This window comes from Peromyscus californicus, unplaced genomic scaffold, assembly GCF_007827085.1.
Source record: "Peromyscus californicus insignis strain IS unplaced genomic scaffold, ASM782708v3 Scaffold_18__1_contigs__length_77618521, whole genome shotgun sequence".
In the NCBI taxonomy this organism is placed as follows: domain Eukaryota; kingdom Metazoa; phylum Chordata; class Mammalia; order Rodentia; family Cricetidae; genus Peromyscus; species Peromyscus californicus.
In genome coordinates this window covers 4,827,144-4,842,883 of record NW_026294480.1, presented here as the reverse complement: position 1 = coordinate 4,842,883, position 15,740 = coordinate 4,827,144, and the positions used below count along the sequence as shown (strand labels likewise).

At 45.3% G+C, this 15,740-nt stretch overlaps 2 pseudogenes; one reads left to right on the top strand and one right to left on the bottom strand.

Annotated features, from left to right (window-relative positions):
• The first annotated feature begins 6,543 nt into the window (after positions 1-6,543).
• LOC128113207 (40S ribosomal protein S15a-like) lies at positions 6,544-7,062 on the top strand (annotated as a pseudogene).
• A 1,613-nt stretch (positions 7,063-8,675) lies between these two features.
• Positions 8,676-11,167, bottom strand: LOC128113206 (histone-lysine N-methyltransferase SETDB2-like; annotated as a pseudogene).
• Between the last annotated feature and the right edge of the window lie 4,573 nt (positions 11,168-15,740).

Below are 15,740 nucleotides of genomic sequence, written 5' to 3'. Positions count from 1 at the left end.
TCACTGAGTCCTCCTGTAAAGAGGAATTGGTCAGCACGGGGGGCTATAGACCTGCCAGGCTTCTGGAAGCTTAGAGTAGTCCTAGATGAAAGCTAACAAGACAGCTGGGGTTTCCGTCCTAGTGAATTCCACCGGAACAATCTGGAGGATGAGAACTGGATCTTGCTCGTGTGAAACATCCTGAAGGAGACAGATTTCTGACATCATGACATCAACCTGCTGAGGCCGCGTCCCAGAACCCGTGAACCTGTGAGATGACAGATTGTGGGGTTTGGGGTTTGTTTTGCAGTAAAGTGTGCATGCTATGAATATTATTGATCACATTAATATAAAACTGGCCTCAATTTCCAGCACCCTGGGCTGAAACTATATGCCGATGAAGCAGCAATGTCCTATTCTTCCCCTCCCCTGGCTCTCCACATTCTCCTTGTTTTCAACCACATTACCCCTTCCCAGGCCCTCCCCATTACTTTGTCAAGGTCCTCCTCACTGCTCCTTCCCAAGCTCTCCCCGTTCCTATTCTTCAGCAGCCTTCATCAACGCTTTTTTTTCTGGACACTCCCTCCTTCCCTCTACCTGGTAGCCAGCTCTGTGTCCCTGTGACTTTGTCTCACGTATGTGGAATCACATGGCTGCATTTCTTTTCTGAGTGGCTTTTTTCACTTTGGTGTTATGTTCTCAGACTTCACTCAGGTTGACATATGTTGGAATTCTTACCGGCTGCCATTCATCCATCTCTTCACTGACGTGAATAACGCTGTGTACACTGATGATTATGCACCTATTTGCTGGTACTGTTTTTCTAATTTGTCATGTAGCCGCAGACAAACAATCCAGGAGGAAACTAGGCTCTCAAAGGAACCAGTCATTAACTGTGTTTGCAGATCCCAGCTAATACTGCTGGCTCATTCACGTCTGGCTTCACATCGACAGTAGCTGTGGGTGAGCAAGGGATGAAATGGACAATCCACGTGTGACACACACTAGACTTCAAAATGAGACCCTGTTCTGAATGGCTCCGCACAACTCTTCTTCCTCCAGATGTCTACTTCCGCCATGCCCTCTTGCCTGGGGTCCTGGGCTGGGGACAGCCTGGCTCAGGGTTTTCTCCTGTCCTGTCCTGATCAGAACCTGCCATAAAAGAAGGGGCTCTTCAGGTGTTCCCTTGGAGGGAGTACTGGTGGCCTGTGGGGTGGTTGGTGGTCTCTCTGAGTGGAGAGTCCCTCTCAGAAACACGAACAAAAAAACAGGCACCATAATTTCCTAGAGTGATGAGCTTAATTGTTCTGAAATCATTTCTTTTGAGCACTTGGAAACATCCCAGAAGTAAACAGCATGTTTTAAATTAAAGAAGAGCTCACTCTGGAGATACTTTCTGCAATGCTGGTCATGCTCAAGAAGGGGGTCTGAGAGCAGTGGGATGAGTGGGGGGTGGGGTGGGGAACCTGTGTGCTTTCACAGTCTGCAGTGAGATCCGGGAGTATGGAAACATTTTACTGTGAGAGTTTAGTTTATGGAGTTGCTGCCCAGCTCCAGGAGAGGCCAATGAATGTTGGTTTTTACCCATAGGAAGTCATTCTTAAGTTCCATTGTAGCTAGAGTTTTCCTGCCTGGCCCACAGTCAGGATAAATCTCTGCCACCCGCCAGTCCCACAGCCACTCAGACCCCACTAAGTAAACACAGAGACTTATATTGGTTACAAACTGTATGGCCGTGGCAGGCTTCTTGCTAACTGTTCTTACAGCTTAAATTAATCCATTTCCATTAATCTATACCTTGCCACATGGCTTGTGGCTTACCGGTACTTTACATCTTCCTTGTCCTGATGGCGGCTGGCAGTGTCTCTCTGACTCAGCCTTCCACTTCCCAGCTTTATTCTCCTCCTTGTCCCGCCTATACTTCCTGGCTGGCCACGGGCCAATCAGTGATTTATTTATTGACCAATCAGCAACACATTTGACATACAGACCATCCCACAGCACTTGCCCTTTTCTTTTCTTAAAAAGGAAGGTTTTAACCTTTACACTTCTCCAAAGTCAGCTTGGTATATTTGGGAATTTGGGCGTAGCTTCTTTTACTACTTCCTGCTGGAGGGGGGCGCTGTATCTTATGGGGACACAAAGAATATTTTAGGATTATGGAGTAGTCCATGAGGGTGTATCGTCTGAGCCAGTTGCCTTGAAACGGTTCTGGATGTTGGATCATCTGGGCCATGGTGTCATCGGAGACCTTTCAGGGGGTCTTGGCTGGTCAAACCTGATGTATCTTAATCTGGAACAAATCCATAGCCTCTGGCTTTCTGTGGAAACAAAAGCAGAATCTCCTTTCCAAAGCAACATATCTTTATATCCAAATTTTGAAGTCAAGGTACCTTTAAAATATACATTTTGGCATAACTCAACAGCTTTTACAATCAAATGTTTTTCTTTAGTTACGAATATCAAAGAGAACATAATCCAGATTCTCTGTGTGGTAGCCATCTTTACGTGGCTTATGTTTTTATATTAGCTTGAGCCTATTGCTTTAAACTGCAGCCTTCTAAGCCTGAAATGGCGCTAGCGCTGCTGGCTCCGCCCACTTCAGCTTCCCAACATGGCGGTGATACGTTTTCCACCAGCTCTGGGAGCCATCAACTCTCAGAAATAGTGGGTCTATGCTTCTATCAAAGCAGCGTGTAGCCCAGAAACCTCTTTTTTTTTTTTTTTTTTTTTTTTTTTACTAGCAAAGGCTAAATCCACCACACAGCTTAATGTGCCACCTGCAGAGGCCTCATTCCCGCCATACTGCAGGTCGAGCGCACATGCCAGGAACCTGCCATAGTAGATCAAACCGGCAGGCTGCCGCTAACTTGAAAGAGACAACTAGGAACTGTTTTTAGCTCCGTTTTAGAATCTTTTTTTCTCAGGTTTTAGGTGGAAACTCTTGCCACCACGTTGGACGCCATTTCATTGATGGGGTGATGGGGACCTGCCCCGGCTCAGCACTAGACACCCAGGAATAATGGCCTTCAGAAAGCCTGTGTACTTAGTGAGTGTGTAAGAGTGGCCTCGATGGGAAGTAGGGATGTGAAAGTAGACAAAGGTGACAAGTGGGGACAATGTCACTTTTCCATGTCTGTGGGGAAGTACCCTGACAAAAGCGGCTGACGGGAGGGAGGGTTTACTTTGGTTTGCAGTTTTCTGGTGGGGATGTCAGGGCGGCAGGAATGTGAGGGGACTGGTCGCATGTCATCAGAAGCAGTGAAGGGTGAAGGCTGGTGCTCAGCTAGCTTCCTCTAGCCCAGGAGGAGCTAGCCACACAGGGAGGGTGGCTTAGAGCCATGGAACAGAGGGGTTGCATAATGCTCTACTGAAAAAAATAAGTAATGAGCATATTATAGGAAATGGCTTCAGTGGGAACCTGTTAACCAGGGACCCATTAACCAGTGCCACAGGGAGGCCTCCAGCCCCAGGATAAAGCCTGGCTAGTCTCTGCCTGCATCTCAGGCCTGTTCCAGGCAGCATGCCAATGACACAGGGCAGGGCTAAGCAAGCCTCTTGTTATCTCCCAGGCCCTTGGGGACGTGGTCTCTCTACATCCTGCATCCCACTTAGCCTTTCCCATCAGGAGTCCAGGTGTAGCTCAAATTCTAATTGGTCTTAATAATAAAAACCCAGATCCAGATACTGGAGTAAATGATGAAAGATCAGGGAGACAAAGGAGCAAACCACAGTCACCCTTCCTTACCACAACAACTCCTCAGCCTGAAAAAAGATTTTTCCATTATTTGGCAATAAGCCAAGGAAATTAATTATAAGGAAATGTCCTGCAACCAACTCCTCAGCCTATAAAGGTCGAGCTCCTGTCTCCTTCCACCTTATATTCCTCTCTCTGCCCAGCCATATCACTTCCTGTCTCCACCTCCCTAGTGCTGGGATTAAAGGTGTGTGCTCCACTGCCTGACCTCTATGGCTAACTACTGGCTAGCTGCACACTCTGATCTCCAGGCAAGCATTATTTGTTAGAGCACACACAAAATATCCCCACACCCAGGCCCCCACTCTGCTGACATGCTGAGGTTTGTCAGACATCTTCAACAAGTGATAGTGTAAAGATTTTTATAGTGAATGTGTGCGTGTGTGTGTGTGTGTGTGTGTGTGTGTGTGTGTGTATGTGTGTGTGTGCATGCTCATGGGTACACTAGGAATAGAATCACTGACCTATATCCCAATCCCAAGCTTTCCTTCCTTCCTCCCTCCCTCCCTCCCTCCCTCTCATGATTCTTTCCATCCAAGCAGACCTTAGACCTGAGCTCTTCTCTCTTGCCTCAGCCTCCTGAGCAGCTATGGGTACAATTCCACATATTGCTAGCCCTGTCTGTTCAATGTGTTTTGTTCGAGACAGGGTCTTATGCAGCCTAGGCTAGCGCAGAGCTCACTACCTAAGCAAAGCTGCCTCCCATGAGTGGGCTACATGCAATCATCACCACAGGCGGCCTGCTGAGTATTTTTTGCAGTGGGTACTTGGCTAGTGATTTTATTCTTAAATATGTGTTTGAGGTCATTAGCTTTTGCCCCTGTTAGTTCAAGGGATATCTGGCAAGATTTAGGGACTTGCCTAAAGGGTTGGGCACTAGGCTTAAAAAGTCAAGTTGTCATTGCTAAAGTCTGAGTCACCACACAGAGAAACAAAGCCCTCAGGAGCCAACAGCTCCTGGGGAAACTGAGAAAGGAATGGGGTCTTGGAGAGAGTTTCCCTGAGAAAAAGCCATACTGATTTTTTTCCTTGATCTACACTTTGGCCTTATTTACTTATTTATTTATTATTTTATTTTTTTTCATTTTGCATACCAACCACAGTTCCTCCTCCTCCTTCCCCTCCTCCCTCTCCCCTCTCACTTCCATTCGACCCCCCCCCATCCACTCCTCAGAGAGGGTAAGGCCTCCCATGGGAGTCAACAAAGCCTGGCATATCAAGTTGAAGCAGCATGAAGGCCCTCCCCCCGTACGGAGGCTGAGCAAGGTGTCCCTTCACAGGGAATGGGCTCCAAAAAGCCAGTTCATGCACCAGGGATAAATCCTGGTTCCACTGCCAGGGGCCGCACAAACAGACCAAGCCACAGAACTGTCACCCACATTCAGAGGGCCTAGTTCCTGCTTGGGCCCTTATTTATTTTATTGTTATTATTTTGATAGGGGGAGAGACCAGAGCTGGAACCTGCACCTCACACCCGCTAAGCGAGCCCTCTCCCACTAAGCTGTATATCAGGCTCTCTTTTCACTCTACATTTTGAAGCTCATTAAATTGCCCAGGCTATCCTTGGCCTCACTTGCAGCCCAGGTAAGCCTTGAACTTGAATCCTCATTCCTCAGTCTCCAGAGCAGCTAGGATTACAGCCATACCGCTAGGCTTAGGTTTGGTTCTTAAGCTCTATACAAAATCCTTGCTTCCTATTCTGTAGTTAAAATGCACAAAATTTTTCTGGCAAAAAAAAAAGTCCTTTAAATAAAATAAGACTGTCATTATATTATTATGTGTTTATTTTTTCCTTATCGTATGAGAAATGCCAGCACATTGCAAAGAGGCTAAGATAAAACCTTACAAGCAAGTCAAAATAGATCTTATTTTACTTTTAATTGACACATTAAATTGTATATATTCGTAGAGTACCATGTGTGTTAGGACACCTCTATACACCATGGAATGCTGTAATGATGATAATTAACCCATCTGTAACCCCAGTGTTTACTGTTCCTTCCTTCAAAATCTCCGGTGGTTTTGAAACGCACAGCGGCTTGCTATTAACCATTGCTGTCACGTCTTACAACAAATCATTACCATCTATTCCTCCTGTCTGACCTTTGGTACCCTCTAACAAGTCTTTTCAGCACAAAGCAATTAGCATAGTAATTTGTTGCCTGTCCCTTCAACTTTTCCTCCAGTGTAAAAATGTTACAAAATGCCATTATCAGCACCCAGAGTTCTGGAATCTGCAAGGACATCAGGTCATTAACATCTTGGTGTTACTTTCCTTTCGTGCGAGGGTATGAGGTGGGTTTCATTAGCAGAATGAGCCCTAATTCATCCTAATATGTTGCAGCCTGCATGTGCAGGACTCAGCATCATTGTTCCCACACAGGTCTCAACTAACTGTTCTCTAACTGGAACTGAGGGGTGGCAAGCCAGGAACCATATCCCACCAATTCCATCAGACCTGCTGTGTTCCCATAACAAGCCAAGCAGTGAGCAAATACTGTCTAATAAACTGGACTGGTTTATTATAAGATGACAGAATATAAGATTTCCTTGAACACCACCACGGTGCACATCTTTGCACACCACCACCATGGTGCACATCTTTACACACCACCATGGTACACATCTTTGCACACCACCATGGTACACATCTTTGCACACTGCCACCATGGTACACATCTTTGCACACTGCCACCATGGTGCACATCTTTGCACACCGCCACCATGGTACACATCTTTGCACACTGCCACCATGGTACACATCTTTGCACACTGCCACCATGGTACACATCTTTGCACACCACCACCATGGTGCACATCTTTGCACACCACCACCATGGTACACATCTTTGCACACTACCACCATGGTGCACATCTTTGCACACCACTGCCATGGTACACATCTTTGCACACCACCACCATGGTACACATCACCATGGTGCACATGAATGTCTTGAAAGATACTCTTGAGAACATTAACAATTCTGAGAAGAGAGGCAAATGCCAGGTCCTCATCAGGCCATGCCCCAAAGTCATCATTCGGCTCCTAACTGTGATGATGAAGCACGGTTACATCAGCAAATTTGGAATCATTGATGACCACAGGGCTGGGAAGATCACTGTGAACCTCACAGGAAGGCTGAACAAGTGTGGAGGGATCAGCCCTAGATTGATGTGTGGCTCAAAGATCTAAGAAGATGGCAGAAGAGCCTGCTTCCATCCCTCCAGTTTGACTTCTTTATACTGACAACCTCAGCTGGCATCATGGACCAGAAAGAAGCAAGACACAACACACAGGAGGGGAAATCCTGGGGCTCCTTCTCTAAAAATATAAAACACATACACAAAAAGCCTCCATAGACTGGGACAAAAAATGTAGTTATCTTGGGTGTTTTGTTAGAGTGATATAAAAGCTGGCTAAGTGTCTGCCAGCATACTAAGAAGACATTTCTAGTTACAAAATGTTTGAAGCATCTTCCTAAAATTAGCAATAAGATAAGATGACCCATTTTATTATCGCCACTTTCCCAAACCACTATAATCTATAACTGTGTCCCAAATGCTTATCTGTGTATCCACAGATAAGTACAGCCCTCACTTTTCATTAAAGAAACAGAGACCATCGCAGGAAACCACAACTGGTCAGAATGCAGCGAACAACTGACTGTGGGTGTGCATCTCCAGTTGATAAATCTACAGGGCAACCCATCGGAGAAGAGGGGGCAGAAAGACGGCAAGAGCTGGAGGTCCAGGGTGCCGGCCGGCTGTGAGATCATTTCTCCTGTACACGACAGGGCAGCTGCACCCATAAAATCTCATCGATACAGCTGCCTAAACAAGACAATATAAGTTGGCATGTCCGTGTGGATGGGGGCAGTCTCACAAGACGCTACCCCTAGATGGAGACCTACAGGTAGGTAATGACCGCTGAGCAGGAGAACCAGTCTGCTTCAGCAATGAGCTCCCTGATAAGTTATTTGATTCCAAATGGTCATCCCTAGAGACACACACATAGGAACAACACTAAATGAATTCAGTAGGATGTGGTGTGTGTGTGTGTGTGTGTGTGTGTCTAAGACAATAACATTAAATTGTATAAATTATTGGAAAGAAACATGTTTAGTAAGATGGTTATATATAAATTTAAATATGAAATTCAATGACAAAATGATAACATAATAAAATCCCATGTAAATTACGTTATAATAAATATAAAAGATACTTTTGAAACCCATACATATAAAACCTATACACATAAAGATATTTTATTTATTTATTTACCTATTTATTTTTGTTTTTTTGAGACAGGGTTTCTCTGTGTAGTTTTGATGCCTGTCCTGGATCTTACTCTGTAGACCAGGCTGGCCTTGAACTCACAGAGATTCACCTGGCTCTGCCTCCTGCGTGCTGGGATTAAAGTCATGTGCCACCACCGCCTGGCCCATAAAGAGATTTTAAAGAAAGCACAAACAGATGGATCGGTGGGTACAGTGTCACAAAGACAGAAATTCTCTCCAAATATATTTCTAGAGTTAATGCAGCTCCAGACAGAAGAACTTCTAAGTCATTTGCACCCTGAAAGTTAATGGAATTGTTTTGATGGTCCTAACAGTTTGTGTATGTGTGCATTTTAAAAAATTTTTTTAAACATAAAAAAACCATACCATCTGTAAAAAAAAAATTATGTTTTTTCTTTCTGACTTGGATGCCCTTGTTTCTCTGTCTTGCTAAGTGCTCTGGCTAGGATATAAATTGTTTAAAACACACAGCCACTTCACTTAGACGTACATGTCATAAGATTTTTAAAAGAACATACAAATGCATTGTAATTTTGTCTTTACTATGTAAGATACAAGTATGCTATAAATTGCACAGCAGTATTTATATAAAATATGCATTCCCATTCTATTTGTGTAAAGTTAAATGACAGTAAAAGCAAGCAACATGCGATGCATGTGGAAATATCCTTAGTTTGTTACTGGCTTAAGTTACATAAGATCAGAAATAAAATATGAATCCCATGGGTAAGGGAAACCAAGGGACTAGCCATAGTCTCGCTGGCTACTGAAGGCTGTGATGTCAGCCAGATCAGCTTATTTCATAAATAGGCAGGCACCGGACACTGGCTTATATTATTTTTTCCCCTTCACTTTTTAACCACATTTGCAGAGGATTTCCCTGTCAGGCGTGTCCCAGAGTCATAAACACAATCTCACATTAGTTCTGTTCTTGCTTGCACACACTTGTTGGTGAAGATGGCCACGGATGGAAAATTCCTGTGTTTCTACAAAACAAAAACAAAAACAAAAACGTTCTGTACCAGGAGATTGAGGCAACAACTATGATTAAGGAAATGTCCTACATTTCTTTCTTTTGAAGCATCCAGCAGAAACATGTTCCCTTTGCTGAGCATTGTTGGAGAATGTGGTGTCGCCTGGCAACTCTTCGTCAACAAGCCCCTGCTGGAAGTGTTGCCTCTTGGGACATTTCAGTGGGAATGCCAAGCACCTTTTTTGTATCCTCCTGGTCCAGTGTGACCGCTTGGTGACATCTCTGCTGAAGTGTCTTCACTACTTTTGGTTGTATCTATCACATCTTATTCAACCAGCTGTTTGTTTTCAGAATCTCCACCTTGGTTTGAACTTGGGTCTGTGTGATCTCTCGTGGATTTAGAGTTCAGGTGTCCTTGAGCTGGTTCAAATCCATCCTTGTCTCCTTGTATGACAGACTCTGAGGAAATAAATCCCATGTTCTTCTCCTTGTAATAGAAAATAGCTGTCTTGGATGTAGGACTTCTAATAACTGAGTGATGCTGAGTTCTTGAAATATTTCAATAGTTCACTTCCATGACTGACTCCTTTAGATTATTGTTAAACTTAGGTAGATATTTCTCTGGTTTGGGACGTTGAGGATGTTTCTCACAATCAGAACATCCAAGTTCTATTTTCCTCAGTTTTGAAAATGGTTTTTCATCATGTTTTGTTCTTTTCCATTTTCACCAATATTATTATGTTTCTGGGTGAGGGGGGTCATAGTTCTGCTTAGTACTCTTCCTGAATAAGTGCACACCTTGTCCCCCATCAATGTTATTCCAGCAGCTTCTCCCCGGACCTTCTCACTTTTAAACACCTGCAGCCTTACCCAAGGGCCATATTGGACAACTGGTTGAAGCATCTGTCGGTTATACTTGCACAGCAGGTTGCATTCATAAGTGCCAGTAAGTACAAGTCTCTGCAGTCTTTCATATCAAGTGTATACTCCATTTATTGACAAGGGCAATGCTTTGGAATTCTTTGCTTTCTGTTGAAGACATGCACTTTTTTCTTTATTGTCTATAGAGCCCTAAGAATGGTTATATGAATCAGAAAGCATGCTGGACAAGTTTAGATAATATGCTTGGGGCCCTATGATCCTGCTGTGGGATGGTCTGTATGTCAAATGCTCTGATTGGTCAATAAATAAAACACTGATTGGCCAGTGGCCAGGCAGGAAGTATAGGCGGGACTAACAGAGAGGAGAATTGAGAGAACAGGAAGGTGGGAGGAGACACTGCTAGCCGCTGCCATGACAAGAAGCATGTGAAGGTGCCGGTAAGCCACGAGCCACGTGGCAAGGTATAGATTTATAGAAATGGATTAATTTAAGCTATAATAACAGTTAGCAAGAAGCCTGCCATGGCCATACAGTTTGTAAGCAGTATAAGTCTCTGTGTTTACTTGGTCGGGTCTGAGTGGCTGTGGGACTGGCAGGTGACAGAGATTTGTCCTGACTGTGGGCCAGGCAGGAAAACTGTAGCTACATGATCCTTCTGTATTTACACTGTGAAAGTCTCCTACTATCAATTTCTTTACAGAAAGACATTGGCCCTGATTCCATCCACTTCATCACCAACATCCACACCGGAAACAACTTAGTCTTGCTTTGGATAATTCCGTGTCAACTGAAAGTAAGTATCAAAGAAAAGTTGCCTGTGAAGAAACAGCTACATTGTCTTGAGGTGGTAACTACTTCCTCCATGTTTGCAGCTCTGTCTACATGGAGAGCAGAGGAATGACTGCTTGTCTTGGCATGCCATCTTAGGAAGGGACATCTGGTTGGTGGCTGCAGAGGGTTTTCTCTCTTTAATGTAAGTGGCATTTGTGTTAGAAAAGCACTGGAGCAGACATGGCTGTGGTAAGATAATCAAAGAGGACAAACCCCTTAAATCTGCACCTTTATTTTTCAGAGGTAGTGCATCTCTTCCCTGGGGATCCTTAGCCGCTGATGAACTGTTACACTTGCCTTGTTCACTAGAACCATGGCTTGGATGTGCTCTCTGTCTGTGGCAGACCCATCTTTTATCTTCTGCTTCAGTGACTGTAGCACACTCTGCTATTTTTCAGACATGACGTCTACTTTACCATTATCTTGTAGCTCCATCCAGAACGTCTTTGCCTCATTCACTACCTTTCCCCTCATCTTTTGGTTGTGTTTATACAAATTTCTTCAAAATTAAGTTCATAAAAAAATGTATCATGAACCACTTTGATTGGAGACTATTACCTGAGTACGGGAGGCTCTATGAAATTTGGAGCCCTCGGACAGAATATGTCAGTATGCATTACTGTCTTAGGGTTTTATTGCTGTGAAGAGACAACATGACCATGACAACTCTTATAAAGGAAAACATTTAGCTGAGGTTAGCTTACAGTTTCAAAGGTTTAGTCCATTTTCATCACTGAAAGAAGCTTGGTGAGAAGCATGGTAGCATGCAGGCAGACATGGTGCTGGAGAAGGAGCCAAGAGTTCTACATCTGGATCTGTAGGCAGCAGGAAGAGAGAGTGAGCCACTGGGCCTGGCTTGAGCTTCTGAAACCTCAAAGTGACACACTTCCTCCAAAAAGCCACACCTACTTCAACAAGTCTACAAATCCTAATCTTTTTGGATAATGCCACTCCCTACGAGCCTATGGGGGCCATTTTCTTTCAAAGTACCACCATTACCTAGTATTCTTTGATATTTGAGTTTTCACATAGAAACTGTTGTTGAAAAGACTTTCAGGATGATTACTAGTCCAAGTTAAACAGGCACATGCATCTTCATTAACACCTATACTGATAGCTGTATGGTCAGGACTATTTAAATAAAATAAAAGTTAATTTGGTGGTTTGGTTCACAGATGCATGAAATGGGCCCATGTGTGCATCTGTTCATATATACATATATTACTGGCTAGATCCGCATATGAGAAAGAACAAGTGCGGTCTTCTGAGACTGTATTGTAAATATGAGGAGGTGGAATACTCTGAGCTCTTTCAGACAGTCTTGATTACTCCTCTCCACAGTGTCACTACCGAATTCAGTCTGTGCTGAGCCTTAACGTAGCTGTGAAAACTCCTATGTAAAGGGCTGTGGCTGTTTACTGTTCTCCTGAGAGTAGGAAGGATGCTAGCCTTCCCAAGGTCCAGAGTCTACACTCTACCAGAACTCTGTTAGAGGAAGACATTGTTGTCCAACAAAGAGCTTTCTTCCCACACAGTCAAACTACTTCTTGCTTACCCTCAGGTCTTGTCTATAACATTCTGACCGGTTTATGGATGCAGGAGCTGGTGCAGCTTAGGCTGGTCTTGAACTCTAGATCCTCTTGTCTCCTCACTCACACACCTGCTTCCATAGTCTGAGAACCGGTGTTTCTGATGTGTGCCACCATGCTCTGCTCCCATTCTGACTCTCTTCAGCGAGTTTTGAGGTGACTAAAATTCTTGTCACACAAACATTAGCCTGTTTGACATCAGGGTTTTACTATAGTGATGCTATTGACCCAGTCATATTTATTCCTATGATGATCTTGGGTTTCACTTTGGCTTATAGTCTACAGTGAAGCTATTTAATGATCAATTATTAAACAACCTTGTTCATGCTCAAATATTGGGTCTTTGGGCAAACAGTTTTACATCCACAAAGAGTGAGCCTGGGAGAAAATACTACGTTAATGAACAAGCTACATGGGCTCAGGCTGCAGTGTGAGTGGCCTTGGGGACTGTCTTAGTTCTTTTTCTGTTGCTGTGATGACACTCTCTGATGATCAGCTTAGGAGGGAAGGCTGATTTCCTCCCAGCTTTCCATCATACAGTGGAAATGACAGCCGCAGGAGCTCAAGGCAGTTGGTCACATTGTATTCACAGTTAAGAGGCAAAGAGAGATGAATGTTAGTGCTTGACTCTTTTTTTTTCTATACTATGTGTCCAGGATCCCAGTCTGGGAGGGGTGCCGCCGACAGTGGGCAGGTCTTCTGAACTTAGCCTAATGAAGACAATTCCCCACAGGCAGGTCTATCTTCCAGGGGCTCCTAGATCTCATCTCATCAAGCTGACAGTTGAAATGAATCACCACAGGATCATGTTTTGCAAGTGGACATTTTAAAGACCCTCTAAATGATACCTCCTCTTCTTCCTCTGACGTATGATGCTGATGATGCCTAGTGATATCTGTCTCTCAACGGACTCAGACTGATGTAAGGGAGTGATGTAGCTCTGCTTAGCAGAGGATCGTTTGTACTTTAGTAAGTAGAATGGAGAAGGAAGGTTTTTGGGAGACTGACAGTCACCCAGCTGCTATCTCTGTTTCAACAACCCTTATTCAACAACCCTTTAATTTAATTACTCCTGTTCCTTTACTTTTGTTGAGTGTCTGTTCTCCCCAAAACGTAGCAACTTAAGGCAAAGATGATTTTTTAAAAAAGCACTCACATTATTTCTCATTCTCCATCTCCTACTCCTGTAGGTGTTTGTTGGGCTCAATTGGATGGTTGGGTTTGGGGTCTCTTCCAGCCTCTGCAGCCCAATGGTGATGGTGGTGTCCCCACTCACAACCTTCTTGGTGATGCTAGTGCTGGCCAGAAGCTTGTTTGGGATTTGAACCGGACCCTACCTGTGGTTTATGGGTCTCTGAAGCACACAGCTGAGTGAGAGCAAGCCTCAAGAGACTGGGAGCCGAAGCGTCCTTCGCCTCAAGGCCTGCTCCAGGGACATAGTACAAGCTCAGAGGGGAGAAGCAGGCACACTCGAGGGAAGGAGACATTTCCCTGGGTCTGGGTGTGGGAAGGAGGATGGAAGTAATGCTGCTTCTATTAGCTGAGCAACTTTTGGTATATTGCCTGGACTGAGGAAGACTACCAACATAGCAGTTGATGACGCCTTCTCTCTTTGCAGACCTGAAGGCTTCATCCACCCACTCATTCATTCCTTCATCCATTTAGCGAGTTTGCCATGGGTACATGTTGGGCTGGATAATTTTTATGTCAACTTGACATAAGCTTGGGTTATCTGGGAAGAAGGAACCTTAATTGAGAAAATGCCTCCATGGAACTGGTTTGTAGAAAAGTTGGTTGGGGGCATTTTCTTGATTGGTGATGGATGTTGGAGCACCTAGCTCACAGTGACAGTGCCACCCCGATGGTGATCTGAGGAGCTATAAGAAAGCAGGCTGAGCAAGCAAGTCAGTGAGCAGACTCCCCCATGGCTTCTGCTTCAGCTCCTGGCCCCATGTGCCTGCCCTGCTTGAGTTCCTGCCCCGACTTCCTTCAGTGGTGGACTGTGGTGTGGAAGCATAAGATGGAAGAACTCTTTCTTCCCCAAGCGGCTTTTGGTCATGGTATTTTACCACAGCGATAGAAACCACAACTAAAACACAGGTGCTGTCCTCATGGGTGCGTGGTTTAATAGAAAGCCGATTCGTGTGACTCTCAGCCGCTCGCTTGTTGTGTGAGAAGAAGGACATGCTGGCCGCCAGCAGGCATGGAAAACCACCACACAGCTGAGGCAGCAGCACCTGTCTTCAGAGCCTTCGGCAGGCTGGCCTTGAGGGTTTGGTTGGAAGGCTTTGTTGGGGTTCTGCCTGGAGGAGATTTGCTGCAATATGCCGGCCTCCTTGGAAGCTGGTAGCTAGTGAATTCTTTCCAGGGGTCTCTCCTTCTCCCCCAAAGGAGGTCAGCAGGCCTCCAGACTGCAGTTGTAGATGAGGACACTACAGCAATCAAGGTGGAGGTGATTTTCGGGCATGTGTCAGACTGGAAATACTGTCTGTCCTTCATTCACTCACTTGCTCTTGCAGGCACTGGCCCCCAGGGTGACACTTTCTTCTCACTGAGCAGCACCAGGTAAGATGCACATGGGCCATTATCATCTCACAGCTCAGGAGAACCACAGGCTGCTGTCTCCCTGAGAGGAGGAGGAGAGGGTGAGTCCAGTCAGTGCGGAGGAAGGATCTCAGCAACGTCCACAGTGAACACGGCAGGTGCCAGAGCTGGAAAACCAAGTGTGTAGATGGCCTCATGCTGGGATCAGACCTGGGAATCAGACATAGATGAGCATATCTGGCTAGCCCCTTTTACGACAGTTCCCTCCAGAGGTTGCTGTGTGCCAGACAGGCCCCGAGTCCACTGTGCATGTGGGAGGACCTCTCACCCGGCATACTGCTTATGCTTGGGCCTGAGAGATCACATGTAAGGCTTTGGGTCAAAACTAGACTTCTCAGGACTAAAGCATGCCCCCAAACTATGGCTGGAGACAGAATTGGAGTGAGATCCAGAGTCAGGGCAGGCACCGTACACATACCCCGAGCCCAGACAGGAATCAGAAGTTGATGGGAAACACTTCTTGGCATTCCCAGTTGCTCCTCCTCAGGAGGTCCATCGTCTTTCCCCTTCCTTGGGCGTAGCCTATACAGCAGGTCCTGGGGGCATACTCACCTCTCCTCCCACCACCCTTAGCCTTCTGCACACCTGCTGCCCCTCATTCCGATGGTGACTCTCGACTCTCCCTCTTTCACTCTCCCTTGACTTCCCTGTGCCAACTGAAGCCACAATGCCCTACTGGTTTATTTGTTCATTTGCTCCTTAGCTCATGGCATTCTGACCGCTGTGCCCCTCCACTGTGTGGTCCTTACCAGTCCTCACCTCATGTGGGCCTGCACAGCATTTGGAAAGACCTTGCTGCTTGTCTGTCCAGTGTTAACTTTCTGGTC